The following is a 12,254-nucleotide window of genomic DNA, read 5'->3' on the forward strand; positions in this document are numbered from 1 at the left end:
AACCTGATTTCTGTGTCAACAAATACAACAAAACATATTTCCAAGCATTGAGCAATTGCCTTTATATATCCAAACTTGACATCAGTTATATTCGTTCATAGTGGACGCACACTCATTGTTTATTGTTTACTAACTTGGTTAAATGGTAAATGAAGTAAAAGCACATAAATCACAGATCGTTCATTTAGAAAATCAGTAGTTTAAAAACAAACAAACACACAAAATACTTACGAGTACAAAATCAAAATCAGCAGACATGACTTTGGTCTGACCTAGTCTTGACAGTTCTTTCTCAATACGGGTCACGGCCTCTGCGTCAATCACCACGGTCACATTGGATACGACCTTGGTGCCTGAGGGCAAGGTGACGCTGCAGTCGAGGTTTCCAACACGTGTCTGCATCACGGTCGTCATGGTGCTGACAGTGTCGCGATTCTTGGCCTCCTGCACGCGCTGTACCACGTGTTTGTGTGACGTCAGCTTCCCGCGTCGCTGTAGCAGACACGTCTTGGTCTTTGTCACCGCCTTCTTGACGTCAGAGCACGCGCTGTGGGCCAGCTCGTTCAGGCGATGACGACAGTCCTGGACCGACTTCTCCAGGCGCGCACACACGGCTTCGATCTCGGCAACGGCCTTCTTGGTCTGCTTCTCCGTCTCCACAAGGTGCGCGTCCAGCTGTTGGATGGCTTTGTCCAGTCTGGCCTCCCCTTCGGTCAGCGTGACCGCCAGCTCCGCCAGCACGGCACGCGCGTCCTTGACCTTCTCCTCTATATCCTTGACCTCCGGGCAGCTGCGGTGGCGGGACGTGGCGCACAGGTGGCAGATGCTCTCGCCGTGTGTCGGGCAGAACAGCTCCGTGGTCTTGTCCGCGTGGATGGCGCAGGCTGCGTGCTGGCTTCCCGCCACTTTGTCTGCCGTCAGGGAGGTCAGGTCCTCCACCGTGTGGTTCCTGGCCACCTTTTGCTTCACGGTGCATCTTCCGGCACGACTCGCAGAACAGGTCCCCGCACGTCAGACACAGACACGTGGCTGAACCCTCCTCACACATGCAGCAGCTGTGCGACTGTTTGAGCAGACGGTGAGCCACCACCAGGTCCGCCATGGCCAGGTCTGTGGGAAAACCGTCCGCGACGTCCTGCCAGCTCTTCTGGCCTCGCTCTTCGGTGTCCACGATGGCACAGCGGCACAGCGGACACAGGGCCTGGTCTTGAGACTGCAGCCAGGACAGCAGACAGTGGTGACACAGCAGGTGTCCGCAGGGCAGCAGCTTGGGCTGCACGTACTGCTCGTGACACACGCTGCAGTCCATGTCATCGGGTTCTGGCACCAACGGGGCAGCTGTCGCCATGGTTATGTGTGTTTTCTGAAATTACCAAAACGCTATGAGAGAATCAGGTCTTTTAAAAGAGGGAGTTTGAAAATTGAGGTAAACTTAGAGACGTTTTAAAATAGAAGTCTAAAGAAGCAGGTACGTCTTAACAAAAGAAGAGGGTGTGGGGTTTTGTTGAAGGGGGGGGGGGGGGGGGAGGGGTGGGCATTAAGAAAAGCATTATTTAAAGGTTTTATTCACTGCACTGTTCTAATACAGAAATGGGACTCGCTCGTAGTGTAGGGAATCGTACATGAACTATGTTTGTTAGCATACAGGCCCCGTGCATTCGAGAGTGAATATTTATCAAGCTCTAAGAATCGTGATTTGAGATACACATGCAGTCATGATACTGCATAGGATAATAATAGGCCATTTTAATTTTTTACTCTGTTTCTCTCTTTCCCCCTCCCCCTGCAGTCCTTTATTTTTTTCGGGGGGTGGGGGGGGGGGAGTGGGGTGGGTGGGTGGGGGGTGGGTGGGGAGGGGGGGGGGGTGAGCTTTACAAAAACACTGTGATGCTGAGCTGAAGGTTTTTGTCTATTTTGTGCATTACTATTATCCAATACAGTTTTTGCTTTCCAGGTTAGTTTCACTCTTATTAATATAAGCTTGCTGACCTCAGGATGTTATCGGATAGAGAATGTTAGGTAAACATGCCTAGAATGATCCGTGAGGCTGATATCACGAACAAGTCAATTCTAATGTTAAGACAGGCTTGTGAATTTCTGCGTTCACTGAGTGTATCAGTCGTAATGTTGCACCACAGGCGCTTGTGTCAAAGCGCTGGTCGATCAAAGTCTCTCACTCCTTTACCCACACTGTGGTATTTTTTGGTTTAACTAAATACAGGAACCTATGCAGATTCGACTATGTACGCAAAAGGATCGATACTCGATGTATTGACAGGCTTTGGCCTGCGACGTTTACCGTGCTGTTGAACCAGATCATAGCCAAACATAGCGAAGACTTCAAACGTATTTCTATGCTAGTTAGAATATACTGTAATACTTCAGTAAGGGCAAAGAAGAGTAGAATACCGTGATCGTCCAGTGTTCAAATACAAGCTCATGCGTGCTGCACAAGTCATGCACTGCCTTCTATTTGTTTATTTTGTATCATTCATGTCTACCGTATCTTTACCCTTGCCACGTTGTCGGTAACACCAGTAGCAATGGCTGTGTAAAACGAATGAAAAATAAACCACTGTTGAACAAATACAAGAAACCTCTTACGCCTCCTTCCCACAAAGAGACAGTCTTCCTCATGCTAAATGTAGAACGAAGCACTGAACTGAACAAAGTTGCCACATTCACGCTGGTCGCTGTGACCTATACTGTTCAAAAAAAGAAACGCATAGCTTGTAATATTTGGTTAATTTAGTTATATGGCTACAAGGATATCCACCAAACTGCAGAAAATGTTTATCTGGTCGTCGACCTTTCGTCCATTGCCACAAGTGAGCTCTGCACGTGACGCATGCGTTATCAGTGGCTACAATGTCAAAATTGCTCATTTGGCATGACCACTCGTCATGCTTCAGTGTAATCTCGTGAAACTCGGGGAATATTGAGCTCTCACCATGTCTTCCAAAACCCATAAAAGCGGATTGTTCGCCACAAAGAAATCAGACGACAATTCAGCGACGAAAGATGGCCCGATTGAGCAGAGAAGACCGCCAAATTGCATTGGGTCGTTTACAAGCAGGCCAAAGTCAAAGTGCAATCGCCAGGCACTTCCACGTGTTCCAGAGCACCATCAGTAGACTGTGGGTCAGGTTTCAAGCCACTGGCTCCGTTGCTGACTTGCCACGAGCGGGAAGACCAAGGGCGACAACTGCTGCTCACGACCGCTTCATACGGCTCCGCCACCTCCGGAATCGTTTCCTGTCGGCCTCATCTTCTGTCCAGGCTCTCCCCGGGCCACACCGATTATCGGACCAGACCGTGCGGAACCGCCTGCATGAAGCTGGTTTGAGAGCTCGCAGACCTCACAGAGGAGCTGTCCTCACCCGCCGCCATCGCCAGAACCGAGTGCAGTGGGGCAACCAGCACCTTTGCTGGACCGTCCGGAATCACTGGAGACACGTGTGGTTCAGCGACGAGTCCTACTTCCTGCTCCAGCGACATGATGGTCGGAGGAGGGTCTACCGGAGAGTAAACGAACGTTACGCGCCCAACTGTGTGGATGAGGCACCCGTTCATGGTGGTGGAGGCGTCATGGTGTGGGGGGCGATCAATACCGCTGGAAGGAGCACCCTGGTGCACGTCCAAGGGCGCATAACTGCCCAGCGATACGTGGAGGAAATTCTGCGCCCACACGCCCTTCCTCTTCTGGCTGACCAGGATGCCATATTCCAGCAGGACAACGCTCGCCCGCACACAGCACGACTCACCACCCAGTTCCTCACCGACCACCATGTCCAGGTGCTTCCCTGGCCATCCATGTCGCCAGACATGAACCCGATAGAACACCTCTGGGATGAATTGGACAGACGTGTGCGCAGGCGAGAAGAAGCGCCGGCAAATCACCGCGATCTATTGCAGGCACTTCAGGAGGAGTGGGACACCATCCCACAGCAAGATATCCGGCATCTGATCCAGTCCATGCCCAGAAGGTGCCGGGCAGTTGTTGCTGCTCAAGGCAGTCACACCCCCTACTGACTTGACAGCCTCGGCACCCAATCGTATTGATTGACTGATTGATTTGAAGATGCAAATGAACTGTGTGTGCATTCAACTGTGTCCATACCAAATTTCAAACAAATAATCTAAATATTGGATTTTCTGTTAATTTTTTCGAAAAATAAAACACATTTGGCAAGTAGCAACTATGCGTTTCTTTTTTTGAACAGTATAAATCAAGACATAGCTGCATATTTTATTAGCTCTACAAAATGGGGTCAGCTCGTTGTGACTGGAGTGCGTGAATAAGAATGATGAACACTGCACTGCTCAATGGACAAACCGGCAATTTTATTGTGAAAAGAGTAGAAGCCTTGCGTTATACAGGGCCGGACCAGTACGTTTTTAGGGGGGGGGGGGGCGGCTAAAATGTTGAAGCGAGGGTCCGGGGGCCGCAGAAGGCCCCCGGTGGGGTCGAGGGGCGAATCCCCCGTGAAGAAATTTTAACATTTATACATGAAAAATTATCCTATTCTTGCACAAAAAAGTCATTTAAATAATGAAATAGCACCACCACTTTTTCTTCTTTTTTTTGGCTGGGGGGTGGGGGGGGGGCTAAAGCACCCAAAGCCCCCCCCCCCCTCTCGTCCGGCCCTGTTATAGCACTTTTTCCTGTTTAGCTACCGAGCTACAGATTTACTGTACTAGAGATCGGATGTGAAGTGAAGTGAAATGAGGTGAAGTGAAGTGTCACATACTGACATAGGCACAGATTGCAGCAGACAGACACAGACTGACACACATACACACACACACACACACACACACACACACACACACATACACAGACACACACGAGAGAGCGACAGAGCGAGAGAGAGAGAGAGAGAGAGAGAGAGAGAGAGAGAGAGAGAGAGAGAGAGAGAGAGAGAGAGAGAGAGAGAGAGAGAGAGAACAGGAACTTGCGAACCGAAAGTGGGGTAAACCCGGAAATTCCTTGAACGTTAAATCAATAGTTACATACCTCGCAACTTGTTTCAGCCTCAGAGTGCAGTTAAAGAAACGAGTAGTCGACAACGGAGTTGATAAATCTATGGTAGAAATCCAACAGCGATAATTGGGAAGAATGATTCACACTTAAAAGCACAAATGTGACAAACAGTCCACACTGGTTCTAACTTCGCACGGCGGCAGCCATTGCACTGAAGAGTGTGACGTAAGATATGCGGTGGTCACGTGATGTGTGTCAAAGTTTATCTGACTGGTACAGTGCTAGTGCCGTCAAAACTATAGGAACACTGTGACCCGATTCGCACACGAAATGTTGAAGGCAGTGCTTAACCTACGGACTGCGTATCAAGTCAGTCGACAGCCAAAGCCATAGTCTAACTTATAAAGCTCGTTTCTGTGTGTCTGTCTAGTCTGTCTGTCTGTCTACCAGTGTATGATGACTACAGGCTCCTTTCTACCTCTTTTGTCATGATTTTGTTGTGGCCATGTTAATATGCTTTGTCATCAAAATATGATAAAAGTTAATCAATTTAGATGATCACATTTAAAAACAATAAATGATGGATGACTGTAACCGCAAGGGCGGATCTGGGGGGGGGTTACACGGGTTACGTAACCCCCCCACCCCCCCAAAAAGAGGTAATTTATTGGCTCAGGATGCACCAGATAGGTTTATTTTGCTTCTTTGGATAAAAATATTTCCGGGGGGGGGGGCATGCCCCCGGACCCCCCTAGAGGCTTTGGCGCCTTCGGCGCCGTCAACTTGTATCTTCGCAGTCATTTTGTAACCCCCCCCCCCCCCCCCTCCAAAGTGAATCAGTTGATCCGCCCTTGAACCCGGTTTTCCCGTGCCAGCGCAATCACCAAACAGCACCAAACACGAATTTCTACACTCAGGGCCGGACTACCGGGGGGGTTATGGGGGTTGCGCACCCCCCCCCCCCTAGCCTACACTTGTACCTTACTTATTTAATTTTTTTTTTAGTATTGCTTATTTTATGCCGTTTCATGCAAGGAGCGACCATTTTCCTATCTCAGAATATGACCTACCCGTCAGCTTCAGGGGGCTTTGCCCCCTGACCCCCACAACGAGGGGGGGGGGGTGGGTTCTAGGGTTTCCGGACCCCCCCAGCCAAAAAATAAAAAATATTGAATGAGGTATGCATTTCTTTATTTTACATTGAGTTTCAATTTTTGGGGTATTAATCAGTGACAAAATCTGCTGCCTGAAACTGGTAATGATCATCCTCAGAATGCACCAGATTGCACCATTTTGCATCCTTTTTTTCAAAATTTTCCGGGGGGGCATGCCCCCGGACCCCCCTAACAAGCTAGGCGCTTCGCGCCTTCACACCCATATCTTCACAATATACTTTTGAAAAAAACCAGTCATAAAATGAACTGATCCGCCCCTGCCGCCAGGGGGGATGTCCCCCTGGGCCACCACTGGCAACCCCCCCCCTCCTCTTCGCCTAGTCCGGCCCTGTACACTGGTGTGGCAGTATATGCCTTCTTGTCATTCTTCACGATGAAAGTGTACAACTGATTCAATCATAATTCTGATATTAAAATTCATCAATGTCTGGCTGTCCCATATATTGTACATGAATATCAATTTGTAAAGTGTGATGGTGAAAAGCGATACGTGTGCAGGGCCCAGGGATGTGTGTTTGTGTATACCAGAAAGAGAGAGAGAGAGAGAGAGAGAGAGAGAGAGAGAGAGAGAGAGAGAGAGAGAGAGAGAGAGAGAGAGAGAGAGAGAGAGAGAGAGAGAGAGAAAGAGCGAGAGAGAGAGAGAGAGAGAGAGAGAGAGAGAGAGAGAGAGGAGAGAGAGAGAACTCAGGAACTCAGGAACTCAGGAAATTTAATGCGAGGCCACCGGCATATACGCATGGGGGTTTACAAAAGACACAGGAAGAAATAGGAATAAAAATCCACAACAAAATTTCATGGTTGTACAGGAACAAGAAAAATATATATCGTGGCACGAAAATTTACAAATTTTGTCTCAAAGTATCAGTCATAGCAACAATTGCCTGTTTGAAATTTCTTCATCACGTGTTTTCATGGCATAATAACAATACATGGCTACAGCTCTATTAATGTATATACTCTCATTTTGTAGCAGAAAAATCAAGGGTGGTACATGTACATTGTCAGTGAAATATTTCAAAATATATTTTACACGTAGATCCTGGTATTTTGGGCAATGTAGCAGAAAATGTATTTCGTTTTCCACAGCAGGACAAAACGGGCACGTGTTTGGTACAGTACTATAGCGTTTGTTTCCATTCAGGTCAATAATACCTAGGCGTAGTTTGACAAAAATGTTTCTAAATTTAGTAAGTGTGATATCTGTTAGGTATTTTTCCGGCTGCAATAAAGACTTGAACGAACTATACGTTGAAAATCTATCACTTTCCATTATCTTACCAAACCATTCCTGCTTATAGCAGTCAATCAAACGCTGTCTAAACGCACGCAGAAAAGCTTTTTCATGAACAACACCACCATTCAGCCATACAAAGGAAAACCCACACATATCCAAACAACGCTTTACCGAGCAAGCCCAATTTTGCAAATCAACCTCATTTCCGGGTAACCTTGAAAATCTTTTTTTATCCATCTCGTACGCTTGTCTAGGTAATCTAACCAAAAACATGTTCTGCAGCTTTAGCCAGTACCTGATAACACTGACAGTACTGTCAATGAATAAAGGGAAACGACCGAGTTCTCCATATGCCATCGCGTTTGGAGTTCTTGGTAAAACATTCAAAAATCTTTTACAAGCAAACAAATGCGGAGATTCAACAGAACGAAAGCGTGTGATACCCCATATTTCAGAGGCGTACAAAAGCATAGGTTTTACTAGCGCATCAAACAATTTAAAAAATACACTAACATCCATGCTACCTAAGCTCCACATTGTTTTCATGATTTCTACCACTTTTCCCTTGGCTCTGCCTGCAAATTCTTCTAAAGCAATGTCAAATGATAATTTTGTTGTCAATGTGACACCCAAATATTTATAACTGTTTACAACATCCATAGGTTTACCTTGATAAAACCATTTTTCTGTTTTAGATAGATGACCGCCTTTCCGAAAAACCATTACTTTTGTTTTCTTTAAATTTACACTGAGGCCAAGGGCAGAGGAGGCTTGTTCAAGATTGTTCAATTGGTTTTGTAGTCCAACAGGTGTTGTAGAAATCAAACAAATATCGTCAGCAAAAAGAAGCAAAAAAATTTCTTGTAATCCAGGCAAAAACTGAACACCATGCCTTCCATTTGAGGTTACTTTATCGGCTACTTCAGTAATTAACAGGGAAAAAATCAGGGGAGACAACATGCAGCCTTGTTTCACCCCGGCAGGGCAATCAAAAAAGTCAGACACTTCAGGGCCCCATCTTACACATGACTGGACAGAATCATAAATCCCTTGTAGCATACGGAGCATTTTCGTCGAAGTTTTTATTTTTTGAAGAACGACCCACAAACTATCCCTGTCTACAGAATCGAAAGCTTTCAAATAATCAATAAAAGCAACGTACAGTTTACTTCTCCTTTGTCCGTACAGACATTTCTTAATCATAGTCACAAGTGTAAAAAGATGATCAATAGTTGAATAGTTTTTTCGAAAACCAGCTTGTTCTTCACATATCTTGTGTTCACTCTCTGCCCATTTATACAGACGCCTATTTAGGATGGAAGTAAAAACTTTACTAATAGTACTCAGGAGGGAAATGCCCCTATAATTTCCAGGATTATTTACATCACCCTTTTTCAGTAAAGGAACTATCACGGACTGACTCCATTGTTTAGGAAACACACCAGTGTCATAAACACGGTTAAAGAACTTAGTGAGAAAAGGGGCAACAATATCCTCAGCTGCTTTTAGAAATTCTGCTGGTATTTCATCGATACCAGAAGCTTTCCCTGCTTTTAATTTTCGAATGGCTTGTTTTACCTCAGCTAACGAAATTTGTTCATCCAATTCATAAATATGTACATCTTCCTCACTTTCTTCATTTATTACATTTTCGTTTTGTTCAGGCGTTGAAGCTGTGTGCTGTCCCAAAATGTTTTCAAAGTGATCTTTCCAGACATCGATATTTATAGTAGCACGGTTTCTCTCCCTTGGGCGAGACCGCTTTACCGTTGACCAGAACATGGAAGGATTTTTTCTGTTTTCTAGTAAAGAATCTTGTACTGATTTTCTATGTGCTTTCTTTTTCTCTTTTATCATATTTTGATATTCAGATCTTTTTTGCAAATACTGTAGTTTATCCTCAACCTTTCTAGTGCGAGAGTACCGACTAAGTAATCTATTAACTTCACGTTTTCCCTCCCTACACTCTGTGTCAAACCATCGGCTCGTACGACGCTGACGGCCTCCAAAAAACACCGTGCATCGCATGCACCGACCCGCTTCTAAAAGCGTGTTTACAAACATTGTCAAGGCAGCGTCAGAGTTATCATCAATACATGCAGCAGCGTCATCGATGGCAGTTTGACCTTCACGTGAAGAAAGAAAATCTAAAAATACACTAGCTTTGGAGGAATCCCAAGTCAGTTTCTCTGAACTAGTCTTATTCTCACTGTCTACATCAGCGTCAATTTTTAGGGCAGCACACACATCTAGCCGAACAGGCATATGATGAGACTCAATGCGGTTGACAACAGAAAACATATTTACATATTCAACAAAATCAACTGAAGACAAAAAGTGATCAATAGTACTATTTCCTCTTTCAGACACAAAAGTGAATTTATCATCGAAACCTGGTTGTACTAATCCATGCAGAGGTACAAGGTGAAACATGCAGCAAAACTGAATCAGTATTTTACCAAAGTTATTTGTCAAAACATCTTGTGATTTTCTTTCAAAAACATTACCATCCTCATCATCATCTTCTTCATCAACACATTCAAGACACCAATCCCCTATTCGGGCGTTCAAATCACCTCCAAGTAAATAGTACACATCCCTGCCAGCTTCCATTAAAGACAAAATAAACTGTTCTAGCATTTCTAGAGTACAATCATAATCTTTTTTATCATAGTACACACTGCCCACTGGATGATTATACAGACCAATAAACATCATGTCTTTCTCACAACCAAACAATTCTTTTGAAAGTTTTACGCACAAAACATTTTCACTCTTGGTATCAATAGTCTCAACAAAATCCGACAGACATTTACGAATCAACATAACAGTTCCACCAGAAACATGGCCCATCTTGGTCAGTTTCACACCTGGTGAATGAAGAACAATGAAATCACTAAAATAGGTACTGAAGTCAAAGCTTGGCAAAGTAAAGGTTTCAGACAAAAAGCAAACATCAAAAGAAGTTATGTAATCAACAAAATCAGGGTCAGTTAGCTTGGCAATCAACCCATTTATATTCCAACAAAGAAATGAAAAAGAAGTATTCAATTTGTCCTTATTTGCTGTTGCAACATTATTTACATCAGGTGTGTTTTTGTCATGTGCTTGTGTGTCTTGTTTGTTTGCATTGTCATAGCCTTGGCCACGCCCCTATTCGCTGTTTCCTGCACGGGTGGGAGTTCCACGCACGTTGCGAATGTAGGCCGAGTACCCACCACCTCCACTATCGCCACCCAATGTCATGTCTTTGTGGCCCTGCCGATTGGCTGAGCGGGTCACACGCTTATCTCTGGCGTCACTCTGCCCGGAATTCCGACCGGAATTTTCTTCAGTGTCACGGCTGTGACCCTGAGTGTCACTGACGTCACGCTCTATTTCTACTTCGCTGATTGGTTGACGCTGCTCGTGATCAGGGGGCGTCTCCGAGTCGGTGTTTGTCAACAAGCCGGGGCCACCCGGCCGGCGGTTGTCAGCACGGCGATCATCGTTGTTTCTGGGGTTGTCATGGAAGCGTAGCTTGCCGTTTGTGTAGTAGGCCGTCTTCCCCTCCTCCCTCAGCTGTTTCAGCTTCTGGGTCTGCCGTCTGGTGAGATCTTGGGCCGCTCTCAGGTTGTCGTGCTCCATGTCGCTTCGTGCCTCACGGTCTTTCATGAGACGCATCGCATCGCCCCAACGTTGGAACTTGGCAATGATAGGGCGGGGGTTGGGATTCTTGGGGTTGGGTTTGCCGAGGCGATGCGCTCGCTCGATGACGTCAGGCTCCCACTGCTTCTGAGGAATGTATGTGTCAAGAACGTTTTTCACTGCAACAACACAGTCAGCATCGGTGTCGCCAACTTCTTCTGGTATTCCGAAAAACTTGACGTTGTTGCGACGGGAAAACCCCTCCAGCCTGTCAACCTCTGCCTCGAGGCTAGTCACCACACGATACAGATCGTCTTGTTGTGAGGAGAGGTTGGAGATCGACTGTTCGTTCTTCTTGAGGGACTTTTTCATTGTCTCTTGCTCATCCCCAAATTTCTTCATCAATGTCTCTTGTTTTCTAAGCATGTCTTCTTGTCGTTTGAGAAAGTCCGCCTGTGTTTGCATGGTTGCCAGAACGACATCCAGCTTCTGCTGCAACGACTGCTCTAAGTGTTTGATGCTATCTGCCACTGCAGTTGACTCCGCACCACCACCACTACTTTCGCTACTGCCACTGACAGCAGGCCCAGGGTTTTCCTCTACGTCATTGCTCAATCTCAAGCGTCGTATCGCGAAGGCAATCACTGCCAGGCACAAAGATGGCGCGTGCTGTGCGTGCGGAAAGGTCACCGCCATCGGTGGCAGGTGTACAAGGTCATCACTTGGCACTGACAAATGGCCAGTCACTGTTGACGAATTATAAGTCACAGTTCCCAGGGGTGGGAATGGCGCACTAAAAGCACTTTCCGCAACATCTTTGAAGCAGCACACGATGTTCGCAAGAAAAACAAGGCATCCCCAAGTAATGCACACGTCGCTGACACTGATTTCAGAACTGTCACCATACACGGGCTGAGCACAAAGCCGGTTCAAGAAATGTTTTGCCACACAAGCCAGATGAAAACGACCAATACTGGCCCTCCAAAGTCCTACCTCGATCATTTTCAGTAGATTTCTGCACACAATCACTTTAGACTTTCACATGTATAGTTCTGGAGACTCAAACTTTGATATAGCCACTTTGAACTTGAAAAATATCCATCTTGTCTGCACTGTGAAAAATTTTCCCTCCTGCGCCATTCGTGGTCGACCTTGACCCCCCGAGAGAGAGCGAGAAAGAGAGAGAGAGAGAGAGAGAGAGAGATCGGAGAGCGAGAGAAATTGTATTGTAAAC

This window comes from Littorina saxatilis, linkage group LG9 (genome assembly GCF_037325665.1).
Source record: "Littorina saxatilis isolate snail1 linkage group LG9, US_GU_Lsax_2.0, whole genome shotgun sequence".
In the NCBI taxonomy this organism is placed as follows: Eukaryota; Metazoa; Mollusca; class Gastropoda; order Littorinimorpha; family Littorinidae; genus Littorina; species Littorina saxatilis.